This window comes from Chiloscyllium plagiosum, unplaced genomic scaffold (genome assembly GCF_037043375.1).
Source record: "Chiloscyllium plagiosum isolate Xiang-an unplaced genomic scaffold, Cpla_swu_hap1 HiC_scaffold_2, whole genome shotgun sequence".
In the NCBI taxonomy this organism is placed as follows: Eukaryota; Metazoa; Chordata; class Chondrichthyes; order Orectolobiformes; family Hemiscylliidae; genus Chiloscyllium; species Chiloscyllium plagiosum.
Window position 1 is genome coordinate 63,733,284 of NW_028270140.1, and position 21,272 is coordinate 63,754,555.

At 42.0% G+C, this 21,272-nt stretch overlaps 1 protein-coding gene across 4 annotated transcripts in view; it reads right to left on the reverse strand.

The window, feature by feature from the left end:
* The window catches only part of lrrc2 (leucine rich repeat containing 2), an 89,247-nt gene that overhangs the window by 23,446 nt on the left and 44,529 nt on the right, over nucleotides 1-21,272 (reverse strand). The window lies entirely within an intron of this gene.

Below are 21,272 nucleotides of genomic sequence, written 5' to 3' on the forward strand. Positions count from 1 at the left end.
GTATTGCCCCTCATGGGAGAGTCTAGGACCAAAGGGCTTGCTCTCAGAATAAACAGGCACCAATTTCAGACTGAGAAGAAGAGGAATTTCTTCACTCATAGAGTTATGAGACATTGGAACTCCTTGCTATGGAGAGCTGTGGGGACAGAGACCTTGTGAACATTTGAAACTGAGACAGATAGATTGCTGATCATTAGGGGAATCAAAGATTACAGGGAAAATACAGGAAGTTAGACAAGAGTAATGCTGGATCAGCCATGATCCTTTTGAATGGCAGAGCATGCTTGACGGTCTGAATGGCCTGTTCCTGTTTGCTATGGTCCTATGAACAATAGCAACTAAAAAGAAAATTCTGAACACCAAGGATAACTACAATATTCACTCATTCTGATGGTTCAAAACACCATCGAACTGTGGTCTCAGCTTAATTTCTTGAAACTGAACAAAATTCTAATGACTTTAAACTGCATATCCTTTCTTTTTTTATATAGGACACCAATCCTCTTTAAGGAGAAAGTGAGGACTGCAGATGCTGGAGATCAGAGCTGAAAATGTGTTGCTGGAAAAGCACAGCAGGTCAGGCAGCATTCAAGGAACAGGAGAATCGAAGTTTCGGGCATAAGCCCTTCTTCAGGAATGAGGAAAATGTGTGAGGGTGTCAGTGGAAGGGTACTGGTTGGTACAGCGGGAAAGGAAGAAGCGGAGGGCTTTGAGTCCTTCGTGATGGGGATGGAGGTGTACAGGGACTGGATGTCCATGATGAAGATAAGGCGTTGGGGACCGGAGAAGCGAAAATCATGGAGGAGGTGGAGGGCGTGGGTCGTGTCCCAAATATAGGTGGGGAGTTCTTGGACTATGGGGGACAGGACCGTGTCGAGGTATGCAGAGATGAGTTCGGTGGGGCAGGAGCAGGCGGAGACAATGGGTCGGCCGGGGCAGTCAGGTTTGTGGATTTTGGGCAGGAGATAGAAACGGGCAGTGCGGGGTTGTGGGACTATGAGGTTGGAGGCGGTGGATGGGAGATCCCCTGAGGTGATGAGGTTATGAATGGTCTGGGAGATGATGGTTTGGTGGTGGGAGGTGGGGTCATGGTCAAGGGGGCAGTAGGAGGAGGTGTCCACGAGCTGGCGTTTAGCCTCAGCAGTGTCAAGGTCGGTGCGCCAAAATACTACCGCGCCTTCCTTGTCTGCCACTTTGATAGTGAGGTTGGGGTTGGAACGGAGGGAGTGGAGGGCTGCACGTTCTGAGGGTGAGAGGTTGGAGTGGGTGAGTGGGGTGGAGAAGTTGAGGCGGTTAATGTCGCGGCGGAAGTTGGCTATGAAGAGATCAAGGGCGGGTAAGAGGCCAGCACGGGGTGTCCAGGTGGATGGGGTGTGTTGGAGGCGGGAGAAGGGGTCGTCAGAGGGTGGGCGAGAATCTTGGTTGAAGAAGTAGGCACGGAGGCGAAGGCGGCGGAAGAATTGTTCGATGTCACGCCCCGTGTTGAACTCGTTGATCCGAGAGGGTAGGGGAATGAAGGTGAGGCCTTTGCTGTGGACTGATCTTTCATCCTCAGAGAATGGTAGTCCTGGAGGGATGGTGAAAACACGGCAGGGGTGGGAGCTAGGACCTGGTGTGGGGCTGGAGCTGGGAGTGGGGACGGAGTTAGGCGTGGGGGCGGGGACGGAAATCAGCGTGGGAGCGGAGTTGGGCATGGTGACGGAGATCAGCGTGGGGGCGGGGTTAGGCGTGGTGACGGAGATCGGCGCGGGGGCGGAAACACATGCGGCGTTGTGGTTGTGCAGGTTAGTGATGTCACAGGGGGGCGGAAGTGGCTGTGGCGACGGCAACCCAGGGGGCGGAAGTGGCTGTGGCGACAGTGTTATTCCCGGTAGCCGTGGAGGCCACGAATCTGTCGGCGATGGTCTTCCTGGCGATTGTGGAGGCGGTTGTCTGGGCGGCGATCGCGGAGTCGGTTGTCTGGGCGTTGATTGCGGAGGCTGCGAGGTCGGGTGGGGGCGGAAGTGACGTCATGGTCCATCGGCCTCCGAAATCAGTCCGGCGCCATTAACCACGCGTCTGCTACAGCGCCCGCGGCAACAACCGCCGCCGCGGACCATGACGTCACTTCCGCCCCCATGACCTCGCAGCCTCCGCAATCGCCGCCCAGACAACCGCCTCCACGATCGCCGCCCAGACAACCGACTCCGCGATCGCCGGGAAGACCATCGCCGACATATTTGCGGCCTCTGTGGCTATCTGGTCAGACAGCATCCATGGAGAGAAAATAAACTAATGTTTTGAGTCTAGATGACTCTTCATCAGCTCTGAATTCAAGTGTGGAGGGGGTAGCATTCATGCTATAGTTTGTGGTGGGGGTGTATGGAGGTAGTGAGTATAGGTTGCTGGTGGAGACAAAATATTGATAGTTCAGATTAAGTGATCGGAATGTGAGAATGGCAGAACAAAAGTGTGTCTCCTGCCAGACTTGAAAGGACAGCCAGTCACCCTGGGGTGGGGAGAGGGAGAAAGAATATGATAACGGAATGTAACAGACTAAAACATAAGGGAAGAAATGGTTCACAATTTAAATATGAAAGGTTCAACATTGTGATGTGTCTGAAATTCATTAAGATAAGGGTGTTAGGGTATGAAGCTGAGTCCTTTGCTGAATACAGGTAAAAACAATGACTGCAGATGCTGGAAACCAGATTGTGGATTAGTGGTGCTGGAAGAGCGCAGCAGTTCAGGCAGCATTCGAGGAGCAGTAAAATCGATGTTTCTGGCAAAACACCTGGAATCAGGAATACAGCTTTGCTGAATACAGTACATTCAGCCTCAGAGAGGGAAATGTCAGGAGATGTGGTGAAAGCATCGCAAAGGCTGGCTTTGGTGGGAGTGGCTTCAGGGAGACAGAAAGTGATGGCATCTGAGGGCTGGAGGGAAATGAGTGCTAAGGGATGGTCCGCAGGATGGATTGGAGTCCTTAAGTCGCTGGAGCTTGCGTGCCTTGATACGATGGATGAGGCGAAGGATGAAGTGAAACTTGGGACCAGTACAGCTTTGAACAAGGGTGAGTCGGTGTTCCTGCAGAGTGGAGTCAAGTGTGCACATATGGTGTGCACATGGTGTTGATCACGGATCACAGGATCCAGCAGGAATAGCAGTCCGAGAAATGTTGCACATCATGGAGATACTTGTAACCCTGGGTGGATTCGAAACATGAAAGGTGAAACTTGAGTTGAGATCCATGTGGTGTAAGTCTGAGTTGTTGGTAGTTGCTGAGGAAAGGAATTTAGCTGTGAAAACAAGTTATGCCAAACACCTTGTCAAACACCAGCAGTGAAATGGACAACAATGAACATGTACAGTACATGGTGAAAGATGCAACCAGAATTTACCTTCAAATTGTGAACCATTTCTTCCCCTTATCTTTTAGCTTGTTACATTGTGTTATCGTGTCCTCACTCCCCTCCTCCCAATGCTGGGGGACTGGCTGTCCTTTCAAGCCAGGAGACGCACCACTGTTCTGTCTTTCTCACATTCCGAACTTAATCTGAACCAGCAACATCTTTTCTCTACAGGCACCCTACACCCACTACCCCCACATTGCCCAGTCCCAAACTATAACACAAATGCTATCCCCTCCACCCTTCACTAGCTATGATGAGTCATCTAGACTGGAAACATTAGCTTGCTCTCTCTCCATGGATGCTGTCTGACCAATTGTGATTGCCAGCATTGATTGTTTTCAGTACAGATTCTAGCATCTGCAGTAATTTGCTCCTACTCTTTAACTTTATATTGAGTATGTCAGAGACAGTGCCCATGTAATTTCACGAGATATGCTTGATATTTCATCTTTATTATTTTTCTCAGGGTTAGCAAGTAATAAATTTGCTCTGTCCTTCACTCAGAAATTTTGGAATTGGCTCTCATTTTTTTGTGAAAGTAGGTAACTCATTTAATTGGGAAAAGATACAACCACTTACTAAAAAGAACTTAAATCTTTGGTGCAACCAACAGAGAGTTTAAAAAGAGCCAAGCTGATTTGCTTCTTTCCAACTTATCAGAACAAAACTAGGCTCTTAAAGCCTGGTATGGTTACCACATGCTGAAGAAAGAATTGGCGTTCGGAAAATAAATTACTCCTTCAAAGCTAAGGAGTTTTGAGAAGATTTGTAGCTCAGGTTGAGGTTCTGGGTGTAAGTTTGCTTTCAGACATTTCATCACCATACTAGGTAACATCATCAGTGAGCCTGTGGTGAAACACTGGTGGTATAGCCAGTTTTTATTTATGTATTTAAGTTTCCTTGGATTTGTGATGTCATTTCCTGTGATTGTGTCATTTCCTGTTCTTTTTCTCTTTCCTTTCAAAGCTATTTTCAAAAACTAGGAACGGCCTATTTAGGTCTGAAATAATAACTAGCTAAGGTAGCCATATTTGATATCATGTGTTCATAGGTCAGGACAAGAAACTTGAAAAATGCTAGAGGTATTGTCCTTGAAAGATTTAAAAGCTATGCACCTAGAAGTGGAGTTATGCCCAAAATCCAAGAAAATAATAAATCACAGAAAGATGACAAAAATTCTTTCATGATGGTGATTATGAGTAGGCTGTTTATTTAAAAATTCCATTATCTGATTTTAATAACTGCGATCCTTGTGAAGAAAATGTCATGGACTTTTAAAGTAATATGCAAAAGAAAATAATGTGATATGGGAAAATACTTTTTCACTCAATGAGCATTTAAGGTATGGATTGCATTGCCTGGTGATGTGGTGTAGACAATTGTGTCTCCCCACCCTGGAGGCTTCCTGTCTCTATTCCTGATGAAGGGCTTTTGCCCAAAACGTTCATTTTCCTGCTCCTCGGATGCTGCCTGACCTGCTGTGCTTTTCCAGCACCACTCTGATCTAAACCTCAGGTCCATTTGAAGCATTCAAGAGAGCATTTGATAATTATTTGGATAGAACGGTATATAGGATATGGGGAACAGGCAAGGGATTGGCACTAGGTAATAGAACCAGTGCAGGCACAATGGGCTGAATTGCACCATAAAGATTCCTGTGATTCTGTATATTGTTTTAAAACAAGTTAAAAACTGCTGACTGAAAATGGTCACAACAAACCCCTGACCACAGATCAGCTAAGCCATGAAAGCAATGTGAGAACCAAAGACTGACTGTGCTGAAAGAAACAGAAGGGCTCTGAAACTTTGTCAGGTGTGAAAAACCCTTCATCTCCTATTTGGATTTAGATCTGCCTGATAGATTTTGCATATTGGAAGTGAAAGACATTGCTAAGACATTGGAATACACAAGTGAAAGACATTATAAGACATTGGAATACACAAATAAGCTGCTTTGTTACAGCAAGAAAGAAGGATTTGTGACTCAAACCAGCTAGAAAAAGCTTCTGTTAGGTTATCAAGAAGGCAATTACACAGTGACACTAGATTAAAAAGAAATATTGGGTCACTGACGACATAAGGAACAAATGAAATACGTGCTACTATTGGAGCGCATCAATTAAACAACTGGGCGAGGTTAGAGCCATATGCCTCAAGGGCACTTTTCCTCCAGGTGCTCTGGTTTGCCCCACAGTCCAAATATGAGCAGGTTAGGTGAATTGGCCATGCTAAATTTCCTGTAGTGTTAGGTGAAGGAGTAAATGTAGGAGAATGGGTCTGGGTGGGTTGCTCTTTGGAGGGTCAGTGTGGACTTGTAGTGCCGAAGGGCCTGTTTCCACACTGTAAGAAATCTAAATCTAAATCCAAAAATTGTTATATCCCTTTCATGTTCCTTTTGAACAGGGCACTATCCCTTTTCAACTTTGTACCTCTGTACGCTTGGCCTCACATCTTTATTATCTTTCCCACAGTTCATATATAATAGTACCTTTCTTCTCTTCAAGAAAACATTGTTTTATTGTTTCTGTGAACTGGTTAATTACATTTTAATTGGGCTGAGGTACAGTATACCACATGCTAAAAAGAACATTAAAATTTCTGTTACTGCCAACTGACAAGGTTGAAACCAGGAGAGCCAATTCATCTCTGCTCATCTGGTTGCCACAATCTAGAGGTTGAAATTGAGGATGCTGAGACAGATAAATAAAAATTAGAACAGCAGAATTTAGAGAACCAGAAGTCCAACAGTAAAAAGAGGAAAGAAATTTTCAGGCACAGGAAAGAAAGAGAGAGAGAGCAGGAGAAGTAAAGAAGAGTGAGAATTTCAGGAAAGAAAAATACAGAAAGAAAGGCAGAAAAACAAAAGACTAAAAGGAGGTTAGATTGAAACTGTTCAAGATGATGGTGGGGGAATCCCAACGTGTCCATTGAAGAAATTGTCCTAAATCAGATTTAAGGGCTGAGATACTTAGGTTTACCCAGTCAATGAAACTTTTCAAGAAGAAGAGGTGGAAACCTTCCATGTTTCTTTCAAATGGTTAATGGAATCAAAGTAGCCAGTCCCACACTGACACTGCTGTTGTTGTGTGAGGCAACAGGAAATACTTAAAAAATTATCCCTCTTATCTGATGAGAGTGCAAGCAACTATGAAGTGACAGTTAATGCCTCGGCACACCAGCAAATAGTCTTGGAGCATCATTTGACCTTGACATCAGAAGTCTTGAAGCCCACAGGGCAGCATGGTGGCTCAGTGGTTAGCACTGTTGCCTCACAGCGCCAGGGACCCAAGTTTGATTCCAGCCTCGGCTGACTGTCTGCATGGAGTTGCACATTCTCTCTGTGTCTGTGCGGGTTTCCTCTGGGTGCACTGGTTTCCTCCCATAGTCCAAAGATGTGCGGGTTAGGTGAACAGGTTATGCTAAATTGCCCGTGGTGTTCAGGGATGTGTTGGTTTGGTGCATTAGTCAAAGGGAAAGTTGAGTTAGGGAAGGGGAAAGGGTCTGGGTGGGTTGCCCTTCAAAGGGTTGGTGCAGATTTGTTGGGCCAACAGGCCTGTTTCCACACTGTAGGGATTCTGTGAAAAATCATGCCCTCAGTCATTGATGCAATATAAGAATAAAGGACCCAATTTGGGCATTAGAAATATTGTTCAAATATTATTATGATAACAGCTAAATTATTTTTATTTTATTAATGCTGGTTCAGGCATAAATATTGCCTAGGAAATGAAGAAGAACTGCACTTTTTCTTCAAAATAATATTTTACTTTGTAAACAACTGAGTGCCTTGTATGCATCATGTATTTAATGATTATACAAGTTGTTTACATGTTGAAAAGCTGGTTGAGAGATGAGTGAACCAAGTCAAGGAGTGATCGGTGATATTTGGCTCTCTACAGTTGCAGTCACTAACATGTGATGAACAAAGTAGATTAGCCGATGTGTGTGACACACAGCAATGGAAAATATTACACTGGCTTTGCTTAGTTAAAAATTACAACAGAACTCTTCAAGAACTGTAACTAATTAGCAAATGGAACAACTGTTTAAAAAGGTGCCAACATGCTTGAATTGTGTGATACTTTCCACAATTTCAGGAATTCAAAAAGCGTTCTTCAAGAAATAATCCACCATGAGTAATGCATTGATATTCATGTTACAGTCTGATATGGATGAACTAACATTACTGTTAATTCCATGTAACTGGAAATGTTGCTCTGTGATTTCTGAAGTACAAAGTGTATGACTAAGTCTTAACAGGAAATAGATATCATAGTGATTCAGATAGCTTAACTAGATAATTCCAACATGCTTTGATCACAGGCATAAGAAATAGTGGGAAATTCAATAGTAATTAAATTAAGAGATCAGTGAATAATGGAATGAAAGGATTATTGTATCTCTGGGGTTTAGATTTTATTCTTAATGATATGATAAATAAAATAAATGATAAATTTTACATATGAGAGATTACAAATTAACATTGGTTAGTTATTAAGTGGGATATTTCGAGATTAGAAAAGCAGCATGAAGAGTAATAAAGCAAGATGGTACTACAAGGTTAACCTGTCATTGTGACATTTAAATGCTGCTGGCAGATTTAGCTAAAGGGGGACAGATTATTGATTCTGTTCTTAGTGAGCTGTAAAGCACAAATCAAAGGAACACAATAATAAAACTGAATCTATTACCAACTGAATAAACTACTCCTTTTCTATCAATATTCTGTACTCATGCATAATAACCAGTACAAGTATTCAAAATAATATCTGACAACATCAAACTCCACGTTAATGTTTAAAGAAGTATTATTTGCATACTGAATAACTATCTCAGTTGAATATTTTTCAAATAAGAGCTAAAACATTTAGCAGTATTCTGATAGTGATGCAGAATAAGGTTGTGTATGGAGATCCAGTGAAGTAATATAGTTCTATTAACTCTTAAATCGCTGTGACATTAGAATAAAAGTGTTTATAAACACAGTTACATAGCATTCATTTTTATTAACATTTCTAAAATAAATAAGTTAACAACATGGCTGCAAATAGAATAGAGGAAGTTCATATTCATGGATTAAGTGTTTACACATTAATTTAAACAGTAATTTATAAGCTATTATTCTTTAAAAATGGAAAGGATTTGAATAGACCAAAGGTCTGAGATATCACAGTTACTGAATATACCATATGAATCTCAACTGGATTGACTAGCTTTGACCCTTGATCTGTCATACATTAGTTCAGCTAGCACCGTAGTGGCAGAGTTAGCTTCAGCATTCATGATTGACAAGCAGGAGGCTGGGAGAACACAGCAAGCCAGGCAGCATCAGGTGGTGGAGAAGTCGACGTTTTGGGTGTAAACCTTCTTCAGGACTCCATGAGGCAGGGAAGGAAAGCATTTGTAAGGGTTCCTGTTCATATTTCTATTTGATTCACCATGTCAAAAATATGCATTTTAATGATAGGTGAAGGCAGAACATGGCTCAGATTCCTCCATTGGGCATTAGTTCACTGACACTCAGTACTAATTAAAACTTGAAGAAAGAACTACTCCATTCCAATAGCGCGCCCATGTACAGAAAGTAGTACAGTGCTGGTCTGAAGTAACAAATGAGCTCTGATATGACTGCTTGGAGTCGGGGGTGTGATCCATAGTCAGAACTCAGCAGCCAACCTAACTGAGTATGCTAGTACCACCACAGACTTCATCATTAAATGTGCAGAGGACTGCATGCCAAAGAAGATAATCCAAGTGTTCCCCAAATGGAAACCATGGATGAACTGGAAGATTCATTCCCTACCTAAATCCAGGTCTGAGGCATTCAAGTTGGATTACCCTGATCTACACAGAAAATCTACGTACAATCTTTGCAAAGCCATCAGGGATGCCAAGAGACAATACCAGACTAAACTGGAGGACCAGACTAACCACACAAACACATGTCGACTGTGGCAAGACTTACATGATATACATCGAGTAGAGTAGCTGGTAACAATGCATCCCTCCCTGATGAACTCATTCTATGCTTGTTTTGAACAGGTCAGTGCAATGATGTAACCTGCCCAAATAGCCTCAGGTACACCTGTACCCATAGTCATTGCTGCAGATGTCACATGACCTTATTGAGAGTGAACCCCCAGAAAGTGACTGGCCCAGTTGGAGTCTTTGGCTCTGCACTCAGCTACTGCATAGATCAGCTGGTAGGAGTATTCGCATACATCTTTAACCTCTCCATACTTTGATGTGAGGTTCCCACCTGCTTCAACAAGACCACTATCATCCTGGTTCCAAGGAAAAATTAGGCAATGTGCCTTAATGACTATTGTATGGTAGCCCTGACATCCATTATTATGAAGTGCTTCAAGAGGTTAGTAATTGCACACATCAACTCCAGGCTTTGATCCATTCCAATTTGCCTACCATTGCAACAGATCCATGGCAGACACTATCTCCCTGGCCATGTACTCATTCCTGGAACATCTGGATAACAAGGAGACCATTATCAGACTGCTATGTATTGAATTTAGCCCCACCTTTAACACCATAATCCCAATCAAACTCATCTCCAAACTCCGAAACCTAGGGCTGTGCTCCCACATTGCAACTGCATCCTCAATTTCCTGACCGACAGACTGCAATCAGTAAGGATAGGCACAACACCTCCTCCATGATAATCCTCAACACTGGTGAACCACAAAGCTGCGTATTCAGTCCCTTACTATGCTCTTTATATTCATGACTGTGTGGCCACAGAAAGCAACTGACCCAGTAGGTGTCTTCTGCTGTGCACTCAGATACTGCATGAGTTAGAAGACTCCAGTCACTTTCTACAGATCCACTGTCAATAAGACCAATTTGATGTCTACGGCAGTGACTATGGGTACAGGTGCACCTGAAGCTATTTGGATAGGTGACCTCATTTCGGGCGGCACAGTGGCTCAGTGGTTAGCACTGCTGCCTCAGGTTCCCAGGTTCGATTCCAGCCTCGGGCGCTTGTCTGTGTGGAGTTTGCACATTCTCCCCACGTCTGCATGGGTTTCCTCCGGGTGCTCCGGTTTCCTCCCACAGTCCAAAGATGTGCAGGCCAGGTGAATTGGCCATGCTAAATTGCCCATAGTGTTAGGTGCATTAGTCAGAGGGAAATGGGTCTGGGTGGGTTCCTCTTCGGAGGGTCGGTGCGGACATGTTGGGCCGAAGGGCCTGTTTCCACACTGTAGGGAATCTAATCTAATCTAATCTATTCCAATTTCACTGACTTCCTGTTCAAAATGAGCATAGAATGCATTGTGCTCATCAGGGGGAATGCATTGTTGCCAGCAATTCTACTCAACTTCACTTTGTAGCCAAATTATATCATGTAGGTTTTGCCACAGTCTGTGAATGTGTGGCCTAACTCTGTAGGGGTCAGGTGTCAAACAACGACATTGCAGAGTATAGGACAGAGATAGACAGCTTAGTGGTCTGGTGTAAAAACAACAATCTCTCCATCAGTGTCAGCAAAATGGAAGAGTTGCTCATTGACTTCAGGAAGCCAACAATGACTCTTACTAATTTTTATAGATGCACAATAGAAAACATCCTATTCAGATGCACTTATGGTATGTCATTTGCTGTGCCCAAGACCATAACTACAAAGAGATGTGAATGCAGTCCAGTCCATCACAGAAACCAGTCTTCCTTCTATTGACTCCGTCTGTAATTCACGTTGCCTTAGGACAGCAACAAACATAATCAAAGACCCCTCCCACCCTGGTTATACTCTCTTCCATCGGCCAACAGGTACAAAACTGTGAGAACACATACCAACAGATTCAAGAACAGCTTTTTCCCTGCTGTTATCAGACTTGTGAATGGACCTTTCATATATTAGAGTTGATCTTTCTCTGCAGCTACTTTGTAGTTTTAACACTATATTCTGCATTCTGTTCTGTTATTCTGACTTGCCTGAATAGCATACAAAATAACACTATTCACTGTATCTTCACACATGTGACAATAATAAATCAAATCAAATCAAACCAAAAGTCTGATAAATGAGTCAGAAAAATCTGCCTGACATGTGGCTCAAGCAGCAATGTTTGCTACAAAGGGTTTATTCAATTTAAATTACCCATCACGAGGTATGCCATCTTGGAGTCACTGGAATATAAGGAGAACACGTTTATGTTCTGTAGGGTGGTGGTCCGAACCTTCCCTTGGTTTGACAAGCAGCAGAAATTCTCCTAAGTGGCACAGTGCACAATATAGTTCACCGTAAAATGTGTGAGGTGTTCCTAAGCTCCTGACTACTGTATGGACCTTAAACATCCATTCTAAACTTAACTCTGGTTGATTAGATTCACAGGCCTCTGGGAGAACTGCCAGATAAAGGAAGGTTAATTTGATTGAATAAGGACCTAAAAACCCTCCCACCTATCACCTGGATCTATTTCATAAAATCATAGAATCCCTACAGGGCTCAAAAAGGTCATTTGACCCAATCAGGTTCACACCAACCCTCTGAAGAATATCCCACACAGACCAATTCCCCTAGCCTTTCCCAATAATTCTGCATTTCCCATGGCTAATTAACCTAGCCTGCACATCCCAAAACACTATGGACAATTTAGCATGGCCAATCCACCTAATCTGCACATCTTTGGACTGTGGGAGCAAACTGGAACATAGACACAGGGCAAATGTGCAAACTTCACACAGATAACTTATCCTCTCCCCATGAACCTGATACTTCTGATTTTCTTCCAGTTGGTCTGAACTTCACTTGAAACCCTTCCAGTTGTTCCACCGAGGAACTACATTGCATAGCCTTTGTGGTGCAGTGGTAGTGTCTCTACCTCTGGGTGAAGAAGCACTGGTTCAAGTCCCACCTGCTCCAAACGTGTGTTGCAACATCTCTGAACAGATTGATTAAAAAATTTCTAATCTGCATTGTGGAAGGCATAATGTTATGGAGGAAATGTAGATACATGTAGAGCACAGATTTAGGATTGGTTTAAGTGTCATGATTTGAAATCATTCAAATTCCCAACCCTATAAAATTGAACAGCTTTCATGTGGACTTAAAAAAACATTAATTTTCAGCGTGTACTAAATGCCAAGCTATCTGGTTTAATTTAGAAATGAAACAAATCATCAAACATTTGTTAAGATTCCCCCAGGTTGATAATTATAGTAGGGGCCATTCTGACTTCTTGGTTTGATTTCTATTGGTCCAGAATCACTTAGTTCAGCACTCGGCTGCATAGAAAGTTTGGTTGATAGATTTAAAGACATTATTAAATTATTAACTTCTTTGATGTGATTGACGATTTTATTTTTATTACAGATTGACTACTTTAGGTTAATTACGTTTTTGAAGTGGTTTCATGAATATGATTTTTTTTTCAGATTTGAGTGCGTTTGACTATTAGATTGTTAGATTTATTTTTGACTCCTCATGATTTCTGTGACTTGATCATAGTGGATAAAGAGTGAATGGTTATGCAGTGTATGGGGGGGGAGTGATAAGGACATGAGGTTTGAGGGTACATTGGAAATAGAATGGCATGGAAAACTTTTTTTTTCAGGAGGCATGAGAGAGTATGGGAATAAAAAAGAAAATGTGGGGCAGTGCACATGAGGGTGTGAGGTGTGAAGATTAGAGGACTGAGCAATCTTTAATACAATTGGGGTGAAGTCTAGTGAACTGAAGCAGGACTTCTAACCAGCCCTCTCAGCACGTGTCTGCCTCTGAGGCCTTTTCTGAACTGCTTCTGAAGGCAGTGGGCCAGATTCTATTCAAACCCTAGCTGCCTGGAACACAAACATGGCAGCTACTGTGTGTGAAATTTTCTAACTCAATCTTCCAACCTCTTCAATCAAAATTTAGTCCTAGATACATGTTTGAGGGAGAAAGGGATAGAATGTTTTATGGGTAGTATTTGGTGAAAAGTGTTGGGAGAAATCTTGTCTGTAGCATAAAACTAGCATGGGCCTGGAGGACTGAATGGCCTGCTTCTGAGCAGAAAATCTTCTGTAAGATGATTAAACCATGAATATTTAGTTACAATAAGAGTAATAAAGGCCTTGCAAAAAGTGATAATGTCTACATTTTTCTCCCAGGTAACACTTATTTTTAACCTTGAGTAATCATTTCAATGTTACCATGGTTTCCAGACCTCTTGTTCTGCTTCTAATTGCTAAAATGACAGTAACTGGAGTCCTTAATCTGGAGATAATATTCTTTCATGCAACTGGCAATTCTGCTGCTGGACAATCCAGTAAGTGGGCTGCATGTTTATGTTTAAATATTGACAATGTTTCAGGGACTTCCTATTTCAGTGTAACTTCACCAATCAAATTCTAGCTGGCTAGAATTCCATTCCAATCAGTTTCCAATAGTTGGTACGCACTCCATTAGGAGGTTTGGTAAAATAGTTTGCACTAAAAGATTCTGACTTTGATTAGACAATACATAATTGTTATTTAAATTAAGAATTAAAACAGAGCAAGTGGATATGGTAATCCCAAAAATATCAGTTGAAAAATAAATTATAATTGGTCGAAGTCTATTCAATGCAAAGAAGAACTTATCTGTTGCCCAAAGTCTTTGTCAAGAAGAAAACCATTGATAAAGTCAAAGCTGGACTTGCAATATATTGGGAGAGGGAAAGTTTTGGGGCTTAAGAAGTTAGGTCAGAATTAATGGCCAGGGTACATTGAAATGATTACTCAAGGTCAAAGATGTGTTACCTGGGAGAAAAAAGTGGATGATATCACTTCTTTCAAGGCCTTTATTAATAGGTTATAGCTACAACTACTTCCCATCTTACCAACTCTCACACACTCAACACCTCCTCACTGCAGCTATTTTGTTTCTTGATACCAGCCATGGAAATGACTGAATCCTGAAAGAAGGGTAAGCAATCCTCAACAGGTGGACATATGTTTCCTTAGAGGCCCGTAGCAAATGTTCCTGCTCCTCCTAGACCCCAAGTAGTGCTGTAATACTGCTTGCCTCTTCCATACTGCAGTCCTCACTATTCTTTAGTTGCCCAAGGTTTGGAAAAAACATCCAGCCCTAATTGCAGCAAAAAAAGAAATCAAATCTGAGGTACCAATCTGGTCTCTAGGAACAGATTATCTACTCCTTTTAAAACCAGAAGTAAAACAGTTTGAGATGGTTTGAGCCTGATGAGATTTTTTTTAGAAAGCATATCTCACTTATTCCAAAACTATCTGCTTTTGAGTTAAAATTTCCTACCAAAACCACTAAATTCTATATGTCAGGTTGTTGTACTGCACCCAGTTTATATTAGATTCAACCAATCACTTTAAATTTGGAGAGATGATTATTGTCAAAAATCTGCAGATTTACATGTTGGAAGATTGCAGCAGACTAGAATACTGGGGCTGAAATTTTGATCTTGCCAAATTCAAGACTGGAAGTGGTTGAGGCCAGAATTTTAAGCCCAGTTGGTGTGCCTAATTCTCAATCCCATTGTTGACATTAACCATCATACTTAATAAAACTCAGCCAGGAAATGTTTTCTGACTCTTTGAAGAACAGATTATTGAACATCAAAATTCAGTCAAAACATTAAAAGCCCGAAGTCGTAACACACATTGTCCTCAGGCAGGAAACTTGGTAGCCAGCCTTAGAGACCAGGAGAATTCCAGACAGTACCAGTATGATTTCCAAATATGTGTGATCTGTAGGTGATGCTCTTTCCTGTACCAATCCAATTCAGCGCACATGCACTGAAAATGTGTCCTTTAGATGCCTGCACCAGTCCAGTTTAGCCCTTACCTCAATAATCCATTCACCCTCCAACCAGCACAACCCATTCTGTTAAAATTAGGGCTATTCTGTATTTTAAATTTTTTTTAATGAAAAGTTTTTTTATTCTTTAATTCAGCCTTCATAAGTACCTTAATTAGACAATACCTGATTGTGGAGAGAACTTGGGAGTGTTTCAAAGTTTTCAATAATTTCCTCTGTAACCAACAACCAGAATTTATGCAGGAACAGTTCAGAGAAACTGAGAATTCCATTGTCCTCCTAGCCCATGAAAAGCTCTTGGCCTCTGCTCAGCACTACTTTCCAGTAGCATGAAACTCTGGATACAGATAAAAGTTTACAATAAGAAACAGAGTGATATTTATGGCATATAATCAGGCTTTTCAGCCTTCATGACTGATATCATTGGATGAAAGAGGAATGATCCAGCTAATCTCAGTTCTTAGGCTGTAGCCATTAAAATGACACTTTTATATATCCAAGTGCATTCTAAATGTGTTGAGGGTTCTATCTCAAGCATCCCTTCAGCAAGACTTCCAAATCCTCATCACACACAGGATGAAGAAAGTCCTGCCTCAATTACTATCTAATTCTGCTACTAATTACTTTAAATCTAGACCCCTGGAACTGACAACCCTGATAATGGAATTAGGTCCTTCCAATCCATTTTGTCCAGGTGTCTCATAATTTTATTCCTTCAATTAAGTCTGTGATTCAATCTACCCTGCTTCAAAATAAATAGCCCCAGCCTATCCAATCTTTCCTTATAGCAAACATCCTCCATTCCTGCAATGTCCTAATAAATGTCTGTACCCCCTCTCATGTGATCACATCCTTTCTGTAGCTTGGTGATGAGAATGTTATACCGTAAAATCACCATAATCCCAGAGGACCACAGAGTTGCATTCTCATTAGAGAGAGAAAGATGGCTGATGGTGGTTAAACCTCCACAGTCTGTTGTGGAGTGAGGTTGAGAAGGTGGATAACCTTCATGGTAACCTCAGTCAGTATGGGAATTGAACCTGCATTGTTGGCATCATTCTAGATTGCAAACCAGCTGTCCATTTACTGAGCTAATAAACCCCCGCAGTATTATGTTTTATTTTAACTGCAGCCTAAATAGGTTTTGCTTATATAGTTCTAGTGTTGCTCTTATATTCTATGCCGCTGTTAGTAATGAAAACAATCTTATATGTTTTCGTATATTTACTTCATATGATTTGTCTGGTTACCTTCAGGAATTTTCAGACATGATCTCTAAAATCCTGCTGTTTGCTCAGTAACATGCCATTTAATGTATAGTCTCTGACCTTGTTTGCTCTCCCCAAAACTGTTTTCTCTCAGTTCCCCTCATTTGCTACTTTTCTAGTCATCCAGCCATTCTAATAATATTCGTATATCGTCTATAGTTTTCTTCCTCATCACAACTGCAAAAGGTTCTCATAAGAGATAAGCTTGTCATAGGCATAGGAGCTCCTGCTGTGGGAGTTTTATCAGCTGGGAAGGGATAAACCTATTCTCAACAAAGCAATCAACACGCATTGAAACTCCGAGCTTATCTATCAATCATCAACTGGAACATAGTAATGGGAGAACAAACGAAGTTTTGAATTACACCAAAAGGCATCCCAGGTGTAATGAGAACAGCATATTGGATAAAGCAAAGAAATATTTGCAAAAGAGTCAGCAGAAAGATCAAGATTCAAGGCAGGGTATAAATATTGTGGAGGCCAACACAAAAAAAGATAAAGGAAGCTAATTCAGTGTGGGGACAGCAGTATTTTAACTGCAAAAAGCTGAATTGCTTTGACACAAGTATTAAGCTAGAAAGAAGCAAAGTCTTTAAACCTCTGGAGAAATGTCATCCAGTGATTCTAACAATTCACTCTACATGATACAACAGGTTGGCATTGGTTAAAGGTGATAAGTGGCTTACTTTTAGAATGATGTTAAAAATTACACAACACCAGGTTATTGGCCAACAGGTTTATTTGGAAGCACTAGCTTTCGGAGCGCTGCTCCTTCATCACAGCCACCTGATGAAGGAGCAGCATTCCAAATGCTAGTTGTTCCAAATAAACCTGTTGCTGTGCGATTTTTAATTTTGTATACCCCAGTCCAACACCGGCATCTCCAAATCATGTTAGAATGATGACTGCACAAAGAGACAACAAAGTGAACATGAAATGTCAAAAAGAAGCTTTGGGAAACATTATGAATTTCACAGATCTGTGCGAAGTGGCTCAAGATTAAGACCCAATAATGAAACCCTGGAAAATAAAGTCAAAGCTAAATCATACAACAATGCTCATTACATGAGAAGAAATGAAGCTGAGAACTGAATGAATTGGGAATAATGAAGATCAGGAGATCTTGAAGGTAGTTGTTAAACAAAATTCACTTACGTCAGAGGAAGTAAGCCTAATGGTTGCACTAGTAACCATAGATGTGAACAGATCCTAGATGATTACAAGGGTGTTGTTGTAGGGAGAAAATAAAATGTATAGCTAGAAAAAGCACATTCGGTCAAACAGTATCAGAAGAGCAGGAGAATTGATGGTTCAGGTCAGGACCCTTCAACAGCACTGAGGTGGGGAAAGGGGGCTGAGAAATAAGTAGAGGGAGAGGTTGAGGCTGGGGTAAAGATAGGTAGAATGCTAATAAGTGGATGCAGGTAGAAGGTGATTGTGACTGGTCAGTGGAAAGGGTGGAGCGGATAGGTGGGAAAGAAGATGGACAGGTGAGGTTGAGTCAAGGGGGCGAGATGGAGGAGGGATGAACATGGGATGAGTTGGAGAGATTTAGAAGCTGGTGGCTTTTATGTTGAGGTCATATGGTTGTAAGGTCCTGAAGTGGAAGATGAGGTTTTGATTAGACTCCCTACAATGTTGAAACAGGCCCTTCGGCCCAACAAGTCCACACCGATCCTCCGAAGAGAAACTCACCCAGATCCATTCCCCTACATTTACCCCTTCACCTAACACTGTGGGCAATTTAGCATGGCCAATTCACCTGACCTGCACATCTTTGGACTGTGGGAGGAAACCCGAGCACCCGGAGGAAACCCACGCAGACACGGGGAGAATGTGCAAACTCCACACAGACAGTCGCCAGAGGCTGGAATTGAACCTGTGACCCTGGTGCTGTGAGGCATCAGTGTTAACTACTGAGCCACCATGCTGCCCATTGGAGGTGCTCTTCCTCCAATTTGCATGTGGCCTTATTTTGACAGTGGAGGATGCCGAGGATGGACGTGTCATCGGGGGAGTGGGAGGCGGTGTTGAAATGGCTGGCAACTGGAAGGTGGGGTTGATTGGAGCGTATGGACCATAGGTGTTCCCAGAGTTTGCACTCAGTCTCTCCTGGAGGAGAGGAGACTACATTGGGAGTAACGGATGCAATAAATCAGGTTAGAGAACATGCAGGTAAAGGGAGTATCATTTTAAAATAGATGGCAGTGTTTAATCAAATCAATATCTGCCAAAGAGAGTTCGAGCACTCTTAAGTACAGCCTGAAAGTCAAGATAGAGGAACTAACACCAAGATGGAGTCCCCAGAACCAAAGTGATCCTAAAAATTGAAAGAAAAGAAAGCCAAGAAATCATTCTTTGAAGAGCTGGCAACTAGATGTAAGCAAATAGAAGTAGGAAAGGCAGTTATCACAGATCAACAGGAAATAAAGTGTGATAGAAGAAAAGAAAGGATCAAGAAGAAAAAGATGCTAACAAGAATCCTGAATTCAAGCACATTGGTCACTTACTGACAGCAAAAAATACTTTGTGTGTGTCCTGACTAGGTGAAGGTTGTCGCAGAGGTGCAGTGACCGACAAATTTGTTGAATTTGTGAACTGTCTCGCAATGTTCTTGTCTAATTCATCATCTGAGTTTGAACCTCTTTGCCAGCTCATTGCTTAGGATGTGCAGTCTTCTTAGGATCAGAACAACAAACAACTTAGATTAAAATCGAACCCTAGTGATGACAACATCAGTGATGAGGTAAACAATTTGTCAATGCTGAAGTCACCTCGCAGTGTGTTGCCAATAAGGCAAGATTTGGACCAACCCTTATGCATCATGGACAACTAGTTGCATTTGTAAGCTGACCACTGCTATGCTCAGATCGAAAAAGAGTACCAGCTCTTATTTTTACTTGTGAATAGTTCAATCAAAACCTGTTTGACAAGGACAAAGTAAGTAGATCACAAAACAATTCAAAACTTCTTCCTCAAGCTGCTTCTACTTGGTCCGTAGCATCCACAAAGAATATTATTTCATCATAGAGCCATCATCTGGTCATGAAATACAACAAAAGAAACAAAAATACATTTCTGGCATGCAGATGACAGCAGCATTCCCGCTGAAGGAAGTTGAGGGTGCAAAGGCTGTGAACGAAATTTCTAGAGTTGAATAAGGAGCAACAAGTAGACCAGGCCGGAAGTCAACAACCCATCAGAGATAGTGAAGTTGAAAAACAAGTATCTTTCTCAAATAAGGCAAACTGTGCACCCAAGATGCAACTCTTCAAATGCTATAGGAAGTGTGATAAAATGATGGTGTGCAACCATTGAGGACACACCTATTGACATAACTGATTATTAGGTATACAGAAATGAAGTGATATCTGAAGATCATTGAATTGCTACAATGTGAAAATAGGCCATTCAGCCCACTAAGTCCAATTCGATACTCCAAAGAGCCTCCCACCGAAAGCCGTGCCCCTATTTCTGTGATCTTGCATTTCCAGTGGTTAGTCCACCAAGCCTGCAAATCCTGGACACTATGGGCAATTTAGCACGGCGATTCCACCTAACTGGAGCATCTGGAGGAAACTCATACAGTCAAGGAGAGAATGTACAAACTCCACATAGACCGTCACCTGAGGCTGGAATCAAACCTGGTCCCTGGTGCGGTGAGACAGCAGTGAGCTACCTGCTGCCCAAGATAATATCTTTGGCAAAGCACTTTGCCATTATTGCTAAGGACAGAGAAAAGAGATGCTGAAGCATGTCCATGAAAGACTTCAATGAATTCATCTAGTTTGAGGAAGGTAAGAGAAGTGCTCTATTGACCAAACATAAGCAATGTGACTAAGGACTCCATCAGCCTTGGAGTCATTGAGTCATAGAGATGTACAGCACAGAAACTGACTCTTTGGTCCAACTCACCCATGCCAACCTGATATCCTCAAGTAATCTAGTTCTATTTGCCGGATTTTGGCATATCCCTCTAAACATTTCCTATTCATATACCTATCAGATGCCTTTTAAGTGCCTCCCCCACCTCCTCTGGCAGCTCATTCTATACATGCACCGCCCTCTGCATGAAAATGCTACCATTTAGGTCCCTTTTAAATCTTTCCCATTTCACCTTAAATCTATGATCTCTAGGTTTGGACTCCCCTACCCTGGGAAAAAGACTTTGGCTATTCACCCTATCTATGCTCCTCATGATTTTACAAACCTCCATAAGGTCATCCCTCAGCCGTTGATGCTCCAGGGAAAATCACTACAACCTATCCAGCTTCCCCCAGTTGCCCAAACTCTCCAACTTTGGTGATATCTTGTAAGCTTTTCTGAACCTTTCAAGTTTCACAACATCTTTCCTATAACTGGGAGACCAGAATTGAATGCAGTATTGCAAAAGTGGCCTAACCAATGTCCTGTACAACAACATGACCTCCCAACTCCAATACTCAATTCACTAACCAATAAAGGTAAGCATACCAAACACCTTCTTCACTACCCTATCTACCTGCGACTCCACTGTCAAGGAGCTATGAAACCTGCAGGAGCCTGCACCCAAGGGCTCTTTGTTCACCAACACTCCCCAGGACCCCAGTGCAGTCCTTGAAACAAATACCGAGCTATGCAAATTAAAGAGTCATTTATGATACATCACATCTCAGACAGACTATAGAAGCTTAAGGAACTATCTTGTCACTAATTGCTATTCTGACCACTAGGCATTAGACCTGATATCAGCAACTACTAGTGAAATTGTAAAATTCCCTGAAAACAAATCTTACTCAGTCCAGACATTGTGATGAATGACAATAACTTTCAGTGCACAAGTAAAGAATTCAGCCATTTTACAGAGGA